Raw genomic sequence first — 23,183 nt, forward strand, 5'->3', positions numbered from 1 at the left:
AGTAGGTCTCAACAGTAAGCTTAAACACATCCAATAAACAATGCTGTAAACAGATGTGATATTTACACATATGTTTGAAACACTTTTTATTTAAAGTAAGAGACATCACAGAACATAAAACAGAACTACCATTTGACCCAGCAATCCTATTACTGGGTATATATCCAAAAGAAATTAAATTGTTCTACCAAAAGAAATGTGTACTCATATGTTTATTGCAGCACTATTCACAATAGCAAAGACATAGAATCAACCTAGGTGCCCATCAGTGGCAGACTGGGTAAAGAAAATATGGTGCATATACACTATGGAATAGTATGCAGCCATAAAAAATGAAATCATGTTCTTTGCAGCAATTTGGGTGCAGCTGGAGGCCATTATCCTAACTGACTTAATGCAGGAATAGAAAACCAAATACTGTATGTCTTACTTATAAGTGGGAGCTAAACATTGAGCACCCAAGGACATAAACATAGGAACAACAGACACTGCAGACTACTAGAGGTAGGAGGGAGAGAAGGGGCAAGGATTGAAAAACTAACTATTGGGTATTATGGTCAGTACCTGGGTGATGGGATCATTTGTACCCTAGAGTTCAGGGTACAATATACCCAGGTAACAAACTTGCACACGTACCCCTTAAATCTAAAATAAAAGTTGAAATTACAACAAAAGTAATAAAAAATAAAGCGAGAGATGTGTGACTCTAACATGAACACGTAGAGGCCATGGTAGGACTATTAATTAGTCCACTTGCGATATTGTTGTGTCTCAGGCAATCGGGAGGCCTGAGGAGAGGAAGAAAGACAAGAACAGCTGGTTGGTGGAGCAGACAGAGCACACACAGTTATTGATCAAGTCCACTGTCTAATGTGGGTGCAGTTTATGGTGCCTAAAATAATTACAGTAGTAACACCAAAGATCACCGATCACAGATCACCATAACAGACATAATAACAAAAAAGTTTAAAATACTGAGAGAATTACCCAAATGTGGCACAGAGACATGAAATCAGCACATGCCTTTGGAGGAATGGTGCTGGTAGACTTGCTCAATGCAGGGTTGCAACACATCTTCAATTACAAAAAAAAAAAAAGTAGTATCTGTGAAGCAGAATAAAGTGAAGCACAGTAAAACAACGTATGCACAAACAAATTTTAAGAGAGAGTTGAAGTAATTTTTGTAAAAGTACAGAACTTAGAAGAAATGAAAGAGGTGTCAAATAATTTGAAATTAACAAGTGTTAATAGTCTTTCTCACTCTCTCTGGATGGAGCAATGGTTCCTCTCATAAAACATCATGCTAGGATGAGAAGGATTATAATAGATTTATCAAGGCTAGCAAGAGAGGAAATAAACTAGTTGCCTGAATAATTTCTGAGACTGACAATGGTGGAATTAGTACACCAATTCCAATATCTCCTCTTCACTAATATGTACATTTTTTTTTTAAGCAGAAATGTTATTATAGACTGATTCTCCAAATCCCCTTATATGGGACATTATTTTTATTTCTGTTTTAGACAATATTTGTTCTAGATTTATCCACATTTATCAATACCATCGCTCACTGTTCCTTTTTTATTGGTCTCAGCTTTATATTGAGATATAATTCACATACAACTCACCCATTTAAAAGTATACCTACATTTTAATATATTCACAGTATTGTGCAATCATCACCACAATCAACTTTACATTTACGTTTTCATCACCCCCCAAAAAACACTGTACCCTCTAGCAGTCTACCCCATTTCTCCATTTTTCCCTCCCAGCCCTTGGCAACCACTAATCTAGTTTGTGTCACACTATTCCTTCTTGCATCTCAGCTCTTTCATTTTCCTTCTGCCAGAAGTAGAATTTCCCTCCATTCAGCAAACAAAATTTGTGACATTTCAAACCAAATGCAGAAATATTTTCCTTAATTTCTTCTCATTCCTAAAGGCAAAAATACGTAGGACTTGTTTCTTTGAGCTGTGTTCATTAGGATGAACTAATTTTTGAAAGATCATCCTGATGATCAGCTCTTAAGACTAGTAGTGAGTTGAAGCTGGTTTCAAAAGAGTAAGTTACTAAAATTTTCTCCTCAAAAAATTAATCTTAGTCTCTTTTTCTTAACTGGATTTTAAGATACTTAGTGTTCAATAAAGACCTCTTAGGTTAGTAATTGCCTGCAAAATATTTAAGACACATACTTGTAAAGAGGAGTCAGTATCCAGGAGGCAAACACCTTCACGGGGACCAGGGAAATGTATTGAGATATCAGAATAAAGTTCGCATTTATTGAGGGGTGTTAAAGAAAAACAAAGCCAGACACCAGTTAAAGGTTGTAAAGACAGTTTCTCTTCAGTACTACTACTGCACTAGTGGAGAGAGACTTTGGTATGTTAGACATGAGTTCTAAATTTCTCTTCAAATAATCAGTATGTCAGTACATTCAATTCTTTGCCTTCTACTTTTAAACGTAACTTCCTCATAAAGCAACCTTTTTCGATTACCTGCTCCATCCTGACTCATTCCGATTACCTGCTCTTTTTCCTGCCAAACCTTACTCACCCCGTCACTCTCTTTAAATTAGCCAATTGGAATTAGTTTAGCCTGTGCGATCTAACTCTAGCCAATAGGGGAACTACACAGCAGCAGGGGCCACGTGCGTCAGGGATAAGAATCCCCTCCCTTGTCAAGTGGGCACTCATCATGGCTCCATCTGTAAGGGCGCACCCTTCTGTACAAGTACATTGCCTTGCTGAGAAATAAAAAGAATATTTTATATTTGAGTGTTATTTCTTTTGCAGCACAGAAGCTTTATTTATAACAAGTATAAAACTGAGCTCAACTCCAATTGTGTAGAGGTGATGGCGGTTTAAAGAGAGACTGATGAAACAGGGAGGGAGAAACCAGTGGCAGGTCCAAGAGAGTCAGGGAAGTGGAAAATTACAAAAAAACAAGAAGGGGCTGGGTCGATGTAATCAGGCCATCTGGTTTATTAATTGGCACTTTATGGAGAAGAAACAAACTTTGAATCTCCAGGACAGGAGGTAGTTTTACAAATTGGGTATAGAAATTTACCAATCAAAATTAATCCCTTACCCTCCCACGGAGCCTTCTTACCAACAAGAGGGTGGTAAGAAGACAGGAGATGGGATGGTAGTGGGGGAGTGGGGGTTGGGGATGAGTGGAACTCACGCTACCTCCTTTGAGGTCAAAGAGACAGCTCCAGGTCATTAAGGAGACAGCTCTGGGTGGTAGAAGATTTACATATCAAAAAAGCAGTTTATAAGCAGGCTAACTATTCGTACTTTGAAAGCAATCTCTCTTTTCACTTTTTTTGCTTTTAAGATCTTCTCTTTTACTTTGGTGTTCTATAGCTTTTCTTTAATATGTCTTGGTGTAGAAATCTTTTCATTTATCTTGTGTGGGATCCACTAGGTTTCCCAGTTCTAAGATGGGTATCTTTTAAAAATTGGGGGATTTTCTTATCACCCCATTGAGTATTCCTCTTCTCCATTATCTCTATTATCTCCTCCTGGAACTCTGATTAGATATATGCTTAACCTTCTTACACTAGCCTTTATAATGACCTATGTTTCATGCTTTCTATCTTTCCATCTCCCTGGACTGCATTCTAGTTTGTTTCTTAGGATTGATCTGCCAGTTCACTATCTGCATTATTATCTAGTATGTTGAATGGTATTATCCATTTCATTATAATTTTTAATTATTATATATTACTTTGCAGAATCTAATATTGTACAAACACTTGGTCTATTTTTATGGTCTCAGGTTCCCTGATCATATTTTCTTTTCTTTCTTTTTTTATTTTTTTAGAAACTAATGTTTATTTCCTGTTAACTTAATTTCCATGTTGCTTAAGAGCCCATGCAAGAACAGCTTAAGACCATTCAGTGGTTGCTTTTACCCATTCAGTGGCCTGAGACTAGAAGCTCAGACCAGTCTTCCATGGCAGGCTGAGCGCTCCAGTCTTCAGTAGGGAACTGCTGAATAGTCACAGAGGGCACCTGCACGCCTTCAGACCAGTCTGCAACCTCGGGCTGAGTAGCAGTGAACTCAGGAGCTGAAGCAGTCCATTCACCCTGAAATTTCTCCTTGGTCAGAGCCTCTTCAGCAGCAGCCTGCTCTTCTTTTTCAAACTCTTCAGGATCTCTGTAGAAGTAGAGATCAGGCATGACCTCCCATAGGTGTTCACAGGAAATGGTGCCACACATGCACAGACCTTCCCGAGTTGGTGTCCACCACATCAAACCCACTGAGTGAGCTCCCTTGTTGTTGCATGGGATGGCAATGTCCACATAGCGCAGAGGAGAATCTGTGTTACAGAGCAACGGCAGGTAGGTTAACATAAGATGCCTCCATGAGAGGCTGGTGGTCAGCCCTGGGGTCAGTAGCCACAAGAAGCTGTGGCTCCTGGAAGGTTGCCTGAATTTGGTTAGTGAAGTTTCCAGGAGTGAAGAGGCCAGCAATTGGAGTGGCTCCAGTGGCAGCAGCAAACTTCAGCGTATTTTCAAACTCGTAGAAAATGTCCCTCCCTTCCTTCCTTCCTTCCTTCCTTCCTTCCTTCCTTCCTTCCTTCCTTCCTTCCTTCCTTCCTTCCCTCCCTCCCTCCCTCCCTCCCTCCTTCCTTCCCTCCTTCTTTCCTTCCTTGCTCTCTCTCTCTCTCTCTTTCTTTCTCTCAGACGGAGTCTCCCTCTGTCGCCAGGCTGGAGTTCAGTGGGGTGATCTCGGCTCGCTGCAACCTCTGCCTCCCAGGTTCAAGTGATTCCCCTGCCTCAGCCTCCTAAGTAGCTGGGACTACAGGTATGTACCACCACCCCCAGCTAATTTTTTGTATTTTAGTAGAGATGGGGTTTCACCATGTTGGCCACAATGGTCTCAATCGACTGACCTCGAAATCTGCCCACCTCAGCCTCCCAAAGTGAGAAAATTTCTTTAAACATAACTGTTTTATATTCCATGTCAAAAATTCTATTATATGAGGATTTTGTGGTCTGTCATTTTACTCACAGTGCCTTACTTCTTTTATTGTTTTGCGATTATTCACTCTTGACTGCTCATTTTATAAGAAACTTTATTTGTGGTATCTTGAATCCTGGGCTGAAATTGAGTTCTTTCAAAGAAGTTATAAATTTTTTTCTGCTAGTCACCTGAGGACATGGTCGTCTGGGATCATGCTTGAGGTTTTATGGACCACACATGCACGATGAATCAGAACTCAAGCAAAGACCAATTTGGGATTATGAATCCTCAGAGAATTCTATCCTCTCACACTATGCCAAAATCAATTTGCTTGTGAAATATCAGAGTTTGTTGCAAATTCATTCTTACGTTGACAGTATAGCTCTCTAGAATACTGTTATTATGAATGCCTCCTGTTAGATTTCCTGCACTAACCAAGACCTAGGCTGTATCTCACAGCTGGTCCCACACAACCATCAGAATGGAAGCCAAAGAATTCTAGGGTTTAGCAAAAATTCTCACAGCAGTACCCACTTGGGAACTTGCTTACCAATCGGGTTTTCTGATTTTATTTATTTTATGTTAGGGATCTGTTCACTCTTTACTTTCAAGCAGCCTCATAGGTACAGTTGTATATTTATAGATATAGACATATATTTTAATTATTTCATCATATATTTTAGTTATTTCAACAGTGAGGGTGATATAGATGATATAGGGTACCTATTCTACCATGCAATCGGAAATAAAAATTGTTTTTATTTTATTCATTTTCTCTTAAATTCATAAAAATTTATTGCGCCCCCCATTTAATCAGCCACTTAGAGGAAAAACTTCTATATCTGCCCTTTTATGGACATTCAAAGATTTTGTTTTGTTTTTGTTTCATTTTTAGCAACAAATGCTTCTTTCAGTTTACAGAAAAAAAAAAAAAAAACGGTTCTATTTGAAAGATACTCTGATGTGCTATTAAAGGGAGTGTGGAATTGTACATGGACCCCATAATCTTGGTCTTGGTGTTACTACTATGATTGTGATACATTACGAGGCAAAAGATTTCACAGATTGTAATTAATGTTACTAATCAGTTGAACTTAAGATAGGGAGATCATTCAGGTGGGTCTAATTTAATCAGATAAGCTCTTTAACAGCAGAGTATTTTCTCTAGCAAGTAGCAGAAGGAGTGATTAGATTCCACACAAGAGAAGGATTGACATAGTGTTGCTAGTTTGAAGATGCAAGGATTTGGAAAGCAGCCTCTAGGAGTTGTGATCCCTAGTCAATAGCTAGCTAGAAAACTGGGACCTCATTCCTACAACCACAAGGAACTGGATTCTGCCAACCACAAGAATGAACTTGGAAGCAGATTCTTCCCGAGAGTCATCTCCAGACAAGAGTACAATCCAAATGACAACTTGATTTCAGCCTTGTGAGATGCTCAGCAGAGAATCCAGCTGAGCCTACCTGGACTTCTGACCTAAAGAACTATTGGCTAATAAATGGATGTTAAGTTTCCATAGTGGTGGGCTTTTGTTATGCTGCAATAGAAAACTCATGCAGGCATATTTCTCCATCACCTGTAGCTTTAAGAAAAAACAAAACTAGTGATTTTTTCTTGAAGCTTTTTGTTCAGGGAACACAGAATACCAAACAACAAAAGCTCACCTTCAAGAGATACATTGTGCCTATGACTATACTATTAAACTTTGAACAGAGAAAGTAATCCAATTGAGTTTGCTATTGGCAAGCAAAGGTCAATTTAGTGAAATGTCAAATACTTTTCGGTGAAAAGGCAGATCATTATATCTGACACCAAGTCAGTGTTCTGGATTGTAATCTGTAAGCCACTGTCTTCATATTACTCTCACAGAAGCGGACTCCTCTCTGTCTTTTCTCAGGTTAAAGCCATGTTCTCCAGTGCTCACCTGTGGGCTCTGGAAGTGCCCTCTCTCTTTGACGAGGCTCTAGGTCTCTGCAGCAAAGTGGAGCCACTTTACATTTAGCTACATGTTGACCTCCCTCTTCCTCCAATTCACCCTTAATTGCCTTTCTAGCTTCATTTTTGATAAATGTCCACACAGATCCTAAATTGGGAAGATATTTACTGTTGCCCAGACATGCCAGGTACTTTCCTAATTTCCAGCAGGTTCTTCCTTCCCTACATGATGACCATTCTTCCATTTCCACCTGTAGAAACTGTAGTTATCATTCAACATTCAGCTCAGGCGTCACTTGCCCCATTTCTTGATTCTTCCAGGCAGAACTGGATAGTTCCTATTTTGTGTTTCCAAAGTCTTCAAAAATAGCTTTTGCCCTCTGTTGTGTAATTGCCATGACATTAAGTTACTGACATTAAGAACAACGGCCTATGAATCCCCAAACATCTATGAGTCCCCCAAACCTGGCACAGTTCATTATTAGATGTTTGATCCTTGTTTGTGGAATTGAATGAACCTAATTTGGCTCAGGCCCAGTGAGATAAACAAAATAATCAGGTGCAAAAGAATAGTTCTATGCAAAAGAATAGTTCTGTTTTTTTAAATGTATGAGTCAGCATATAGCTCACTACTTTCTCTTCAACTGGATTGTGTAGCCTCAATGTTTCTCCCAAGTTTTCATAACCCGTGAGTCAACCACCAGGCTTCAAAACCAGATGATTTCAACAGGTTCAACTTTCTGTCCTGTGCTATAACATCCTCACAATCTGATACACATCTACATACAAAAGCCTCATTCAGCTGCCTAAAAGTTGCTTTTACTAAACCGCTCTCCCTCTAAAACCCTGTAATAACTTTTCATAGCCTAGAACTGCATGATATAACATGGTAGTCACTAGCCCCTAGCCATGAGCACAGCTTGAGATGTACCAAAAGTGTTAAATGTCCACTGGATTTCAAACACATAGTATGAAAAAAAGAATGTCAAATATATTGATTTTATGTTGTGATGCCTATACTGAGTAAAGAAAATTTATCACTAAAATTAATTTCCCGTTTCTTTTTACCTTTTCTAATGAGGCCTCTAAAATTGTAAATTACATATGTGGTTTGCATTTGTGGCTTGTATTATACTCTACTGGGATGTGCTAGCCTACAGCATCAAGTCCCAGCACCTGAATTTGGTGCTGTAATTCACATCTGGCTGCAATCTCCTCTACTTGTCTCAACTCTCATATCCCACATATGACATGTCCACCATAGCCAGTATTTTTTCAGAGACTCTGCGCTTTCTTATTCTTTTCTTCTGCTCATACTATTTCCTGGATGATCTCTCTCTTTTTTTTTTTTTTTTTTAAATTTTGCTTATCAGTATCTTATCCTCTCCTCCAAGTTCACTTTAGCTTCACTGCCTGGAAGAAACCTCCTCTGATCCCACTAATGGAAAGGGATTTCTTCCAAAGGAAGGATTCTGATGTGTATTTACTGTATATTTATCTTGTCTTGTCTATTATGTTATAAGCACTTAGAAGACAGGGACTATTGCCTTCACAAACAGCATAGTGACTTCCCTTAATAACTCTCAAAAATGTGCAATACATAAATTGAAGGGAGGAATTCTATTTAGAAAATAGGTTATAGGCTATATACAGATATGTGTGTGTGTATATATATATATATATGTTCATGTATGTAAATATATATACATAAATACAGACTCAACATTTCATAATTTAATGAAGAGGGAAAGACTCAGTAAGATTATGTAGGTCTTTAGAGAAGAATAAAGAATGAAAATCTTCAGAGAGAATCAACACTGAGAACATTAGGGCTGGAAGATACTGTAGAGAGCACTGCACTCATTTCCCGCTTCTTGCAGATGAAGGAGCTGAGGCTGGAGAAGTTGAGAGACCCCTGCTAGAAGGGAAGGCATGTGAGAAGTATACTGCTCTATCTCCTGTGGTCAGTACAGGACCTGATACTTAAGAGGTCAATAAACATTGGCTGAATGAATGAATGAATAAATGATCAATGCAAAGTAAACACATCTAGTGAACTCAAACTAGGCTACCTAGCTCCTGATTCTCAGAACAGTAATATTTTCACTCTACCATGTAGAGAGGGGAAGGACAGTTGGGAAGAAATGGAGAGCTATATTTATAACAGAATTTCAGCCAACCATTAAATTAGCCATCTAACAGTTTTTTTGGCAATGGCATCTAGGCATAGGTGGATTCACAAGAATTAATTATACCTTTCCTTCCTTTTCGAATGACCCTCTCCAAGTTGGTCATTACTGATCTTGCTGGCATTTATCTGTGCAGAAAACAGTATATATGTTTTCAATAATTTTCCTAATTTTCAGTGATGGATTTTCATTGATCCCCTATCCTTTCGTGTCCCGGTCCCTTTCATACATTTATTTGTTGCTTGATATTTTACAGAGCACCTGTCTTATGTATTCTATGTCATAAAATTTTCAAAGCAAACTTATCAGGTTTTATTAGCACTTCCACTTTGAAATGTGGAGCCAAATACTCAAAGAAGTTAACTTAAACTGATCAGATGTCACATACCTTAGGAAGGTTGGAGCTGTATATGTCTTCTATATTATTTTCAAATACTATGATTGCTTCTTTGCTTCCCATTATTACTTGCATTGAATAAGAACACAGATTCATCATGCTGAGCAAGGGGTACAATTTGTGGCCACTGAATGGGGGAAGCTGTTGGGCAATCTCATGATCTCAGTCTCCCTAGATAATTTCTTATTCTTTATTCTCTTCAAATACAATTTTGATGGTTTAGTATACACGGAAAGAAAACAACCTTTCTTTTAATAGTTTTATCCAATATGACAATAATTGGAATAATTGCTAAACTGGTTTCCCAAAACTTTAGTTGGAGATACTCTTGCATTTCCGAAGCTCTGGCATTGGGGAGTTAGCCACTGACATTTCTTTGAGAACCCTATACATGTGGAATCTTCCCTCTGCCAAAGATAAGGAAACTTTATTTAAAGCTTGAAAATTTTGAAATGTGGGGCTTAGGTTTTAATGGTTTTTCTTTTCTTTTCTTTTTTTTCTTTTTTTTTTAAAAAAGAAGGTGAAAATAATGCAGTCCGTGCTTTTAAACAGAATAAACAAGCAGGACAACATTAATCAATAAGTCTTAGTTGAGGTTGCCTCACAGGAAATCTATGCACCTTACACATTCTCCATCTGTGTAAGGCAATTTGCTTATTGTTAGTTAGATATGACTGACATAATTTGGCAATGTGGTTTATTAGTATACTTTGTAACAAATTGTGTGTCGAATGCCAATGATATTTTTTTCTGGCTGTAACTTAACAAGGTGACTTATTCTGAAGTTGTAAATGAATGTTACAAAGATTCTCTCCCACTTTCCCAACCCCTCCTCCCTCTTCCCTCTTCTCTCTTATTCTTTCTTCTTCTCTACACTTATCTTTAATCCACTGATGAAAACAATTTTAGAACACCAAATATTATGGCAAAGTTGTTGGTCATGAGCATTACCATGGGTATGCTATGTTCCAGCTTTTCAGTTTTAGGAAGCGGGGGTAAATGTAGGCTATTCCCTTGTGCTGCAGCCCTCCCTTCTCCCATTTCCTTTTTGGGTACTATGGATAGTTTGAAAAAAATGCCAGCGAAATTAAGTGAAGCAATTCCTTTTCGACTTGCATCTTGAAATCTTTAGTGTTAAAATGAGTGTATCTTAGTGGAAGAGCCTATTACATGAACAAGAAGTAAATAATAATGAAGTCATCTTGCTAATTAACCTGGACGGTGACCTGAGTTTTGCTGCAGCTGAAACTCAGCAGTACAATTGCCTTCTTAGCAGAGTTCTGGTGCATCAGACTCTCCTCTTTCTCTGGTGTCCCCATGTCTAGCTATTTCAAGAATGTTTGCATCAAACTTTTATTACAAATGCTAATACTGAGTTATTTAGGGAAAAAAGTGACAAATACTTTCTGTGGGGAGAAAAAAACTATTTCTTTCATTTCAGGGGGCCTAATTATAACACTCCTTTCTATTTTAGTCTCTATTTATTTTCCAATTCTTTGGGGATTGGGTAGTATTTAACAATGAAACAAGCAGTGCCCCGGTGCCTAATTACGATTTTCTTGTAGGATTAATAAGTCATGTCTCATTAGCCCCACTGAACTAGAGGTGTTAATCCTCACCTTGGCATTTTAATTTCAAAATAAGTTTGTGGATCAAGTATTGAAGGATGTTCAGCAAACATTTTGATTACAGCCACTGAGTCTTCAGATGCCAGTCTCATGTTATTGATTCAAATCCATCCCTACATACAAATGTTTACATGTGTCTTTTTAAATGTACTAAGCAGTGGCCGGGTGCAGTGGCTCATGACTGTAATCCCAGCACTTTGGGAGGCCGATGCGGTCAGATAACGAGGTCAGGAGATCGAGACCATCCTGGTTAACAAGGTGAAACCCCGTCTGTACTAAAAGAAAAAAAAAAATTAGCCAAGTGTGGTGGTGGGTGACTATAGTCCCAGCTACTCGGGAGGCTGAAGTAGGAGAATGGCGTGAACCTGGGAGGCAGAACTTGCAGTGAGCTGAGATTGCACGACTGCACTCCAGCCTGGGTGACAGAGGAGACTCCATCTCAAAAAAAAAAAAAAAAAAAAGTGTACTAAGCAGTGGTCTGGAATGATTGCTGGAAGAAGCCACCATGTTTTGGCCTTCCCCGACAAAGAAAGCAGAAAGTATCTTTGCATGTTTCTTGAATTACTTGTGTTTCTTCCTACAATGATTTTTATTTATTTTTTCCTCACACTGGGGAACAAGCAAAAAGGTCAGAGCATAGCAGCCACAGACAACTCTTGAGTTTTCTGGTAGAGACTTGCAGGAGGCTATGCCATGGACGTTTGCTGGCAATGCTGTCTGAGACAAGTGGCCTCTGTTTTACAGTGGCATGGCAGAAGACAAAACAATTCACTCTCAAACTCTCAGTTAAAACATCCTAGACTTTTATCTCTTTGTTTTTCCAAATGACAGTGATTCGACAGGCCAAAAAGAGGCCAGTGAATAAGAAATTATATGCCACTGTCATTTCTGTGATTCTCAATTGCATCTTTGTAAGAGTAAAGAGCTGGGCTAGATAATCTCTTAGGGTCCTTCTAGTTTGAAGATGACAGTGCCCTTACCTTAGTGATGTAACCCACGCCTACCTCTAGGAAGCTGAGCTTGTCTTCTTTGTTGTTTCATCCCCAATACATCACACATGGTGTTGAATACATACCTGCTGAATGGGTGAACGAAGCGGAGCCTTGAAATGCATTGTAATCTCAAGTGCAGGTTGAGTATGATGAGCTCAGCACTGGGAAATCTCTCCCCAAGGAGCTTTTAATATCATTGAAGAAATTAGCTTAAATAACCTGAAACTTAGCACACCTAAAGAACATTCTGTGGTAAGTGGCACAATGTATGAGGCAGGTTTTATGGATCACAAGAGAGTAGAGAAAGGCATGCAGACCTCATAAAAGGATAGCTACAACTTGGCAGCTATTTTGGTTTTGGCAGATAGACAAATACAAATAAAATGATAAAAATCAACATATATGTTGTATACTTGCCAGATGTCAGGCTTTTTTTTGTTTGTTTTGCTTTGCTTTTTTGTTTTTTGTTTTTGAGAAGGAGTTTCACTCTTTTTGCCCAGGCTAGAGTGCAATGGTGCGATCCCAGCTCACTGCAATCTCTGCCTCCTGGATTTAAGCGATTCAACTGCCTCAGCTTCCCAAGTAGCTAGGATAACAAGCACATGCCACTATGTCTGGCTTATTTTGTATTTTCAGTAGAGATGGGGTTTCACCATGTTGGCCAGGCTGGTCTCAAACTCCTGACCTCAGGTGATCCTTCCACCTTGGCCTCCCAAAGTGCTGGGATTATAGGCATGAGCCACTAAACCTGGTTGATGTCAGGCATTTCGTATAGTATATGTAATCACATTTAATTCTTATAACCCCATGAGATTGGTAGAATGATCCACATGTTACAGATCAGTGAAGTGAGGGTTGGGGAAGTTCAATAACAAGTCCAAGGCCAAACAGTTAACAAATGGTGGAAGAGGAATTTGAACCCATGTCTAACTGGCTTCAAAGACCCTAATCCTCCACACACACCAGTCTGCCTGAACAGGAAGAACACTGGGTTGTTAAAGAACCTGGCTTTCAGGATGAATGTGGCCTCTCTAATCAAGCTGCTCCTGGTGAATATGCACCTGCCTGTTTTCTTTGTTGATTCATCCCTATAAGGCCTGAGAATATCCTCACATATGACCTTGTATCTCTTTTGCCTTCTGGTATTTTTTTTTTTTTTTTTTGTGGATGTTTTCTATCTGCCCCTCTTTGCTTGTCTCCACTGCCATGGGCTTTGCCTTCTGAGTTCCATTAGGGGTTCATCTTATCTTTCTCCTTTTCTTTTCTATACATCTGGCTTCCTCTTACTCTTTACCTGGGCTCCCCATCGTGCAATATCTATTCATCGTGACTCAGGGCAGACATGATGACAGATGCATGGACAACCCAAGCTGGAAGTAAAATCTGAGCAGACATAAAAAAACAGAAGCAAGCCTGCTTTGTACAGAGGCCAAGAGGAAATTATTTGGAAGAGAGAATATGGTTTGTATTAAGAATGGGAATACAATTGAATAGGCAGGTACATTAGATAACAGACCTTCTAAAAAGGCAGACATGGGGATGTAGATGGTAGTGTAGGAAACGGAGCACCAGCACACATGACTGAAAAAAGAAACCGCATGTTCAAAGCTGTTTATATATAATAAAAATTCAATCTTGAATAGCTCTGAGAGAAGAGGAAAGGGAAAAGTAGAGTAAAGATACCAAATAGGACGGTAATGCGGATTTATCCAGACATAAGACAGTAGTAACAGCTTGCACCAGTGTTGAGAAGTTGTGTAAATAGAAGAAAGGGGATGGGGTAGAGCCAGTATGAATATTTTAAAGAAAGAGTCATTAGGACTTAGAAGAAGACTGGATGTAATATATGCCATTTTAGGACTGCCCTGGTTTTTAAAAAATCTTGACTTATTTGGGGGGAGTTCAAGAAGAGGTGCACAAGGAAAGAATTTAAGGTTAGTTTTGATACGTCCCTAAATATTTACAACAAATCAAACTTCACAGTGGATAGGAAAGCAGCCAGCAACAATCCAATGTTCTAGTGTTATTTAGTTTTAAGTATTCTTGGAATTTGCTCTTTGATAGTTTCCAAAGCATGAACTGAGATTTCTCAGAGGTATATGAGACAGTGAAGAACAAATGCCTGTTCGAAATGTAGGAACCCTTCTGAATGGGGGGTAAAGATCAGAAAGAATGGAGTTATTCCTTTTTTTCCTCCTATATGGTAGCTATTCTTGGGACATTTATTCTAATAATCCTAAGGCTATGTAATAATGATCCAAGTTATAGTATAATATAATTTCCTTGCATTGATAGTTGGAAGTAAAAACACTCAGAAATTTCACATTTTGTAAACGTTATAAAAATACTCCTATGATAGACAGGGTGACTGTCATGATCCCTGGTCCCTGATGTTCATGCTTTTGTATAATCTCCTCCCCATGAGTATGGGCAGAACCTGTGACTTGTGTCTAGCCCACATAGCAAAGGTGATGGGGATGTCACCCTTGTGATTTTGATACATGACACAGGATGGTCCTTCTAGTAGGCTTACTGTGGACTCTATCTCTGTCGCTGGCTTTGAAGGAGGAAGCTGTCATGAACCTTCAACTGCTAGAAACTGAATGCTGTCAACAACCACATGCAGGGAAGCACATCTCCTTCCCTTAGTTGCGCCTCCAGATGAGAACCAAGACGTAAATGACAGCTTGATGGCAGTCTTGTGAGACTCTGAAGCAGGGAACTCAGCTAAGCCATGCCCAAACTCACGCCCCACAGGAATGAGGAGGAAATAAATGTGTGTTGTTTTCAGTTGCTAACTTTGTGAGAATTTGTAACACAGCATAGAAAGCAAATAAACTTCACTTTTGGCCCTCCTCTATTATTGGCTGTATAAACAGTGATTAGTACTTCCATCTTCCCAGTTTGTGATGCCAGAGACCCTGGAGCCATTCTGACCTTTTCCCTTTCCCTCATGCCCAACATCTAGCATCTAACCACTCTGCATGTTCCAAAATCCTACCTTTCAACCAGTTCTTTTCTATGCATCATACCCTTCAAACTAGTGAAGCTCAAACTACACAACCCATGCCTTTCTTCGGGACTGATGGCTACAAGATGCTCACATGAATATGGGAAAGGAAGGGAGGCAACAGAATTGCCAAGGATAAGGGGCAAATAACCAAAGAAGACAACACTGATGGGCTACTGAACTGAGGCAGGGTGGTACCAAGGCCTTTGCTCAGACCCCAGTTTATTCTACTATTGTCCGGGGCATCAGTAGCCCAGCAATGACCTCACTTTACTGTAAAGGCACTTTTGACAACTTTCTCTACCAGCTCTCATTGTTTCCTGCTTGGACCAAATGTTCACTCTGACTTGGAATCTTATTCCCCCTCTAATTTATCCTCGAGTCTATTCCCAGACTGATTTCCTAAAACAGAAATCTGGTTTATCTTACAATATTTTCTACTAGTATCTAGGATACATTAAAACCCCTTACTGTAGTCCCCAAAGCCTTCCATAGTGTAGCTGGTCCCTGTTACATCTCTGGATACGTCTCCTGTCCTATGCTCCTACCTCTCACTCTGTATTTCAATGATACTAATTGTTTATAGTATAGTTTCTGGGGCATATTCATGCTATTTTCATCTCCATATTCCTATTGAAATTATTTTCACTGTGAAGAACATTCTTTTCCAGCATTTGTAAGACTAACTTCACCTTACCTTTTAAGATTCCATGGATGTATTTTAAACCATCAGGAAGCGTTCACTCACCTATTAAGAAGGATAATTTTAAGCAAGGGCAGAAGCTTTGTGGGTATCCAGTTGAAAAAGCATAAAAAATGCTGCAAATTGTTCACTAGTCCAAGGGAGCATCACCCTTGAGCCCATCATCAAATCTTGACCATAAACTATTGTAATATTAAAAAGTTCCAAACATGTCAGGTGGCTGCCTCAGTGATAATGCATCTTAGGTATCATTTTTTATATCTTTTCCTCTGGCTACATGAAAGTATAATGAAGACATGCCTCTTTACTGCAGTAACATTAAAATAACATCTATTTGGGTAAGTATATGCTTTTATCATTTAACGTAGGACTTTTTTTTTCCCATAAAAATGTTTTTCACAGTGAATCTCCAAATGGTTCCTGAGATGACTGGAAAGGTTACCAGGTGAGAAAGAATGAAAAGAGATGTTTAGCAACTGAGCATTTGAATAACCAGAGATGATGTTATTATTACATTTTTGATGCCATAAACGTGCACAATTTGTGTGGTATATAAAAGGAATTCAACTTGGGTTTAAAAATTGAGGAAAAAAGTCAACCAAATTATGTTTAGGTCTCAAAACTGGTCCCAGCAGTTAGTAAGGAAAGTAACTTTATCCTTAGTTTAGAAATTTAATAGGCATATAAGTGCCACTAGGGGGCTCTCTAACATTCCGTAGGCAGGGAGCCTGGCTATCGCAGCAGGGGCAATAGAAAAATGAATAAAAATGCCCTGTAATTTAAAGTATATTCCTTAGTCATATTAACATTTGCATGTTTGTATAAAGCCTGAAAAATGGAACTTTATTATTTTAAGGTTTTCTAGTGTTAAAAATGTATTTATGGTAAATAATTTAGAAATGTAAATGTAAATACACACCTGATAAAGAAAGGCATAATGTGGTTCATTGCACTCAATTTCTTTGGTGTAATAAAAAGGGGAAAAAAAGAGCTTCCTCTAGTTTCCTGACTACTTTTCTTCCTGAGTAATACAAAATACAACGTTTAAAATTTTTGCCATTTGAATTATTCCATCAATTAATAGATAATTATTTATAGATATGAAATATGTATCTCTATACATATATATAATTGGATATTAGGTTGTTTAACCTTATTCAACAGAATATACAGAATAAAATTTTTAAATTGGAAATACTAATGTATTACCAGTTAAAGGAATTCATTAAAAGGCTTGGTCCTATGTGGATATACTTAAGAAAAAAGGTAACTTATTAGGATGTATTTCATTTACTGTTCTAAGACATGCAAAATGCAAAACTTGTTTAACAACTTTTCCTGGGAACATTAAAACATATTAAAACAAAAGCATTATTACTAGGGAAGGAAATATTGGGTATTTAGCATCCTTTATATTGTATATTGTAATTTGTTTGTTTCCAGGCTTCCAAATATGTTCCAATTATGAGTTCTGTGTTGCATATTTCTTATATTTTTCTATGATTGTCAAATGTTGTGGCATAAATATATAAAATTCTACATGGAACTATATTTGGAGTCTATTTTGTGCTCTGGAAAATATGAACACTTTGAATTGAAGTAATGAAAATTATTTTTGGATAGAAGATTTGGGGAATGAGAAAAGGAAGGTAATTTTCCTGAGCTGTACTTCCTTATTCTTTCCTTTTTTTAAAAAAATCAAAAAATAATATATATTCTCATTATTTTCTGGTTTCCCATCTCAGCCTATTAATTCCAAACCAAAACTTAAAAAAACAGATTTTTAACTAACTCTACCCCCAAAGGACAAAAAAGGGTTAGTGAAAAATGTTGTGGGCTGGCAAATAATTCATTCTTATTTTTAGGTTTATATGTGTATATATATATTTTTCCTTTTTCTTCTCTACAATCAAAAGACAAATGCATGACTCATGTACAGACATTTAGTTCTCTGCTTCTTTCACTAGTACAGTACTTGGAAAAGTGAGGTTGGCCCCTGAAAGGAAAGGCTGGGAATTAAATGGTAGTATATGCTTTCTAATTCAGATGTTTTACTAAGTGAGTGGAGAACATACTAAAGCATTCAAGGTAGTTGGTAAGATAAAGTTATTATGATCTTTTGCTTAACCTGGAAGTTTTTGGCTGTGACAATTCTCTTCCTGAAATCATTTGCTTTCTTTTATTTAAAACAAAAAAAGCAAGTAAAGAAAAACCTTCAACTTAGTAACTCAAGTTAAAATCAGAAGATCAGTTAATTTGTTTAATGTATACCTTTACAATATATTTACAAACACTGAGTGGTCACTAAACCTGGAAACAAAACATATAACAAATGATGTATTAATATTATATTACATATAGATGATAATTAATATTGTCTATATTTTCAGACTTTATGGCCTGTCTCAAATTATTTTTTCTCATCTCAAGTACATATATATGTATACATATATTTATCACTTTCAAATATGTATTTTAGTATATAATTTAATATATTTAATATATATTTGAAAATGATATTTATATACTTGAGCATGAAATACAACTATGAAATACTTGATGAATGGGCATACTAGGCAGCTATATAAATCATAAGAAGAAAGAATAAACATTTATTGTTATTCTGGATAATATCTTCTGAGGTAATTTGCATTCACCTTAGAATAAATAACTGTGTAAAGTCATTGGTGAGTGTTTCTTTGATTTCAGTTAAAAAGTGATTAAATAATTTAATGTCATAGGAAGACTAGCTCATCTTGCATTAAAAATATATACATACACACATATATGTGTACATGTATGATGTATGTATATTTGTGTATTTTTCCCTTGAGCAGTTATGAATTTCTGCACTGCTGCCAACACAATGAACTATAATGCATGTTTTTATTGAATTTAATGTCCTGTTGGAGAGTCTTAATAAATATATACCCAAAGTTAAATAACAATACAAGAAATGATGGGAGTTGGAGCAGCCAAGAGCTGGTCTAGAACTCCTGCTAGATAGGCAAAGGTCTCTGAGTCAGCGCTGGTCTTCCATGCTACAGAAAGGGTTGCTCTTGTAGCCACCTTAGGGATACCCTAGAGGGTCAGCCATAAGCCTTAGCTTGTTAGTCAAGTTACAGGGCCAGGAAGCTACACCTGTTTTAAGAAGTACAAGTTAATTTTAAGTATTTTAAGGCAGCAGCCCTAACTGAAAAGTTCCATCTACTTAGATCATTTGTAAGACCTCATTTGTCTTCCCAGTTACTGGTAACAACTAGTTTAACACACTAGTTGAAAGTTTTGTTACACACTCCTAAATTTTAATGCAGAACTTTCAGTATAAAATTGTCTCATCATAGTAATTCCTATTCCCTTAAGGTCTATTTCAGATCATTGTTTTTCCTTTAATCTCAAGCACAAGGCACACAGATCATAAAATTTAGAGTATGGCAAAAGTCATTGAGTAATTAACAAAAAGTTAATCAATTTGCAAAGTGAAGTTTTCATCATGTGTCTGTGCCTAAGGCCAATAAATCAAACTAAGTGGACTTAGCTCTCTAAGCTAGCATGGAGGGAAAGACCATTTCCCTTATTAGTTTATTAGGGTTTTCTCTAATCCTGGTAGTTGATTCCAAATAATCCACATATATTGCTAGGTGATGACCCCTCTCCTCTTCCACACTAATTTTCCATTCTAATCGCTTAATATTAGCATCCACGCTTCATCCCAGCTGAGTCAGAAGTGCAGCCTTACCTAGGCAGCCGAACTCCCCACAGATATGACCCAAAGCTGCATGATTATTATGACTCTTGGCCTTTTCATATATCGTTAGTCAATATTTACAAGCACTGCAGTCTATGAATAAGGTACAGCTCAGGGAATAACTCCTAAGAAATGGGAAAAAATATGTGGCTAGTTTTCCTACAGTCTGAAGGAAAAGAAAGACCCCCAACTTCATGGTTCATATTCTAATATGTTTTACCTTTTATCCTATATTGTGGTTCTCTCTGGATAGAATTTTCTAAAAATAAATTTATTCTTCTGCAATGATTTATTCTAGGAGACATAGGATGACAATTCCTAGCGGAAGCTTACGTGTGTGTTATGAACCATACACCAACAGACCGACGTGTAGATAGGTGGCATGAGCTCACACCTTTCGCCACATAAATGTCCTTCATCAAGACAATCTTTACAGTCTCTGGGCCACGTTCTCCATGCAGAGGTTGCAGACGATAGAGAGGCATCCTACCACACCTCAGTGAAGGAGAAAAATCTGATGTCTGGACATGTGTAGTCTTGTGGAAAGGAACCTGATTTCACTCATAGACGGGCAGTAGTATGGCTAGCAGTATTTCCCCAGAGATGGTCTGATTTAAAAAAAAATCGATATCAACTCTTGACACATTTTCATTTACATCAGCACATGGCTTTCAGTCGGAGCCCAAATCAATAGGCAGCTTTTAACACTGCCCAACTATTTCTTCCTAGTGGGCTTCAGGCAGGCCATTTGCCGTTAACATACCATGTTTCTTGGGGGAGGAAGTTTAACTGTTTTTCCTGTGACTAATCACAACAGCCTAAACTGTAGCATTAATCACACGACATTTTCTTCATCACCACTTACAGCCAATTGACTTTTTACTTAGTGAAAGCATCTGAAGAAGGTGACAGTTGTTCTAAGGGGGTCAAGAGTCAATGGCAAGAAGAAATATTTAGTTCCAAAACATATACAGTATATGGCTTCACAAGCTGACACTATGCCAGGCATCATTAGAAGGCTTATCATGCTGTAGGTACGAGCTCACAGTCAAGATGGAGGAGAAGATTTGTTTAAAATTAAAGTGCTATCTAAGAGTCATAGCTTTTGGTTTGAAAACAATTAATCTGGGCCTTTCTATAAATTAAAAGTCACATCGAGGGTCACTAGTAATTGGCAAAGTGTTTAACTTTTGGAAGTGAATTATTTTTCTGTCTTTTTTTCTAAAGCTAGCAGGAAAATTCAGTTAGGTCTGATGCCCTGTGAGACTGGCAATCTGGGTAGTATTGGAAGTCTCGATTAAATGTAATATCTAGTTCATTACTGCAGCAACTCAGATTTCTAAATAATGAATCAAATTCCTACATTATTCAGAAGCCACAAAAGGGTTATTAAGCCAAATAAGCAGAGACTCACAAAGGTTTACAACATATTTATCTAGGGCAACTCCAAAGCACAAAAGTAACATATTTTAAAAATATACAAAAGGACAACCTCCTATATGATATTGCATTATATTTATATTGTCCCAAACAGCAATACCTTTTCAGAGAAGGACTCTCCTGGGATGCTATTCTCCTCACATGCTCCCAAAAAAGCACCATGTGGTTAAAAAAATTAGAAGAATGATGTAATTGAGGACGGAGTGCCCCTTTTGTTGATTTACAGTGCCTGTGGGTATATCAAAGGCTCCAAAAATATTTTCGATAAAGAAAACTGTATGATGCCGGTGAGGCTGCAGAGAAAAGGCAGTGCCTATATACCGCTGGTGGGAATGTAAATTAGTTCAGCCATTGTGGAAAGTAGTTTGGCAATGTCTCAAACAACTTAAAACAGAATTACCATTTCACCCAGCAATCCCATTATTGGGTACCTATCCAAAGGAATAGAAATTATTCTACCATAAAGACACATACACACATGTGTTCATCACAGCAGTATCCACAATAGTAAAGACATGGAATCAACCTAAATTACCAACAGTAGACTGGGTAAAGAAAATGTGGTCCATGTAGACCATGGAATACCATACAGCTATAAAAAAGAATGTCATCACATCCTTTGTGGCAACATGTATGGACATGGAGGCCATTATCCTAAGCAAACCAACTCAGGAACAGAAAACCAAATACCACATGTTCTCACTTATAAGTGGTAGCTAAACATTGAGTGCACTTGGACACAAAGACGGGAACAAGAGACACTGGGGCCTCCTTGAGGGTGAAGGCTGGGAGGAAGGTGCGGATGGAAAAAACTACCTATCAGGTGCTATACTTAGTTATCTGGGTGATGAAATCTGTATACCAAGCCTCTGTGACACACAATTTACCTATATTACAAACCTGTACATGTACTCATGAACCTAAAATAAAAGTTTAAAGAATGTGTATTAACTGCAGAGGTGCCTCTACTGTCTAACCATTCAGTATGTTACTGCACTCCTGGCTTAGAAATGGCGGCACATAGTTCTTTCTACCTCAAGTCTTTGCCGTTCCCAGAACATAAGCTGGTTCCGGAATCTCTGACATTCAGCACTGAAATAGGAGCCCATTTGTGGATCTGGAGGAGCTAGCTGTTGTCTACCTTCCCCCATCTGGAGCGGGAGGACTGGTGTTCCAGACCTTTTGAACACAACCATGATGGGTCCCCTATGCCTTAGATGCCTAGGGAGAATTTTGCCATGATGAAGGAGGGTACAGACAGGGGTAACTTAAAGGTAATAGACTTTGACCACAGTAGCTCTACCAAGGAAGCAAGAAGTAGACATTCTGGCTTGAAGAGATTTACATGCTCTTTGTTTTCCCTTTTCGAATGCTCAGTTTATTGGATTTTTTCGCCTATGCCAAAAATCACACACTATAATCTTATTTCAAACCCTATCCTTAAAATACATCATAATGCTAACATGCTGAGCCACAGGTAGGGCTGTGTAAAAAGTTTAGAATCTGGCTTCTTAAGAATGCATTACAGAAAAATTCTGAACTCCAGAATGTGCCAGTATCACCCCTTCCTTTGACAAAACAGAGGTTGCCATACCAAAATAAAATTTTAAACCTCAAATAAAAATTTTTCTTCAGATTCTACACTTCCAGATGACTTTAGTGACTGTAATTTTTTTTTTGAAAAAGAGAATTTTCAAAAAAATTTCTAACTCACCTTCAGTTAAAAATCAATACTGTACTTTTAAAGAGGAGAGTGATGGTATCTGAAAAAGGATCAAATAACAATTTTTCAACCCTTTTATGGTTTCTGTTTCTTACCCTGTTCGGTCTCAGCTACTTGCCTGTATTTTAAGAACTTCTTCTTCTCTAGCAGTGTTTATTGAGGCATGATATACAGAACTTTTAAAACTTTTAATAAGTATGAATCCCTTTTAATATGTATTAGAATTATTGGGAGGCTGAGGCAGGAAGATCGTTTGAGCTCAGGAATTAGAGATTATGATTGCACCACTGCACTCCAGCCTGGGCAACAGAGCAAGATCCTGACTCTTAAAAGCTAAAAAAAAAAAAAAGATAAACACATCGACCTCTGATTTTATGAATATTATGTTTTAGGGTAAGAGTAATGTGGGTTCAAAAGGGGAAAAATGAGTTGATTTAAGAAAA

At 37.8% G+C, this 23,183-nt stretch overlaps 1 protein-coding gene and 1 pseudogene across 3 annotated transcripts in view; both read right to left on the reverse strand.

Annotated features, from left to right (window-relative positions):
* The window catches only part of HS3ST5 (heparan sulfate-glucosamine 3-sulfotransferase 5), a 290,237-nt gene that overhangs the window by 25,195 nt on the left and 241,859 nt on the right, over positions 1-23,183 (reverse strand). The window lies entirely within an intron of this gene.
* On the reverse strand, positions 1,270-22,213 carry LOC117097345 (annotated as a pseudogene).

Source organism: Trachypithecus francoisi, unplaced genomic scaffold (genome assembly GCF_009764315.1).
Source record: "Trachypithecus francoisi isolate TF-2019V2 unplaced genomic scaffold, Tfra_2.0 Lachesis_group15, whole genome shotgun sequence".
Classification (NCBI taxonomy): Eukaryota; Metazoa; Chordata; class Mammalia; order Primates; family Cercopithecidae; genus Trachypithecus; species Trachypithecus francoisi.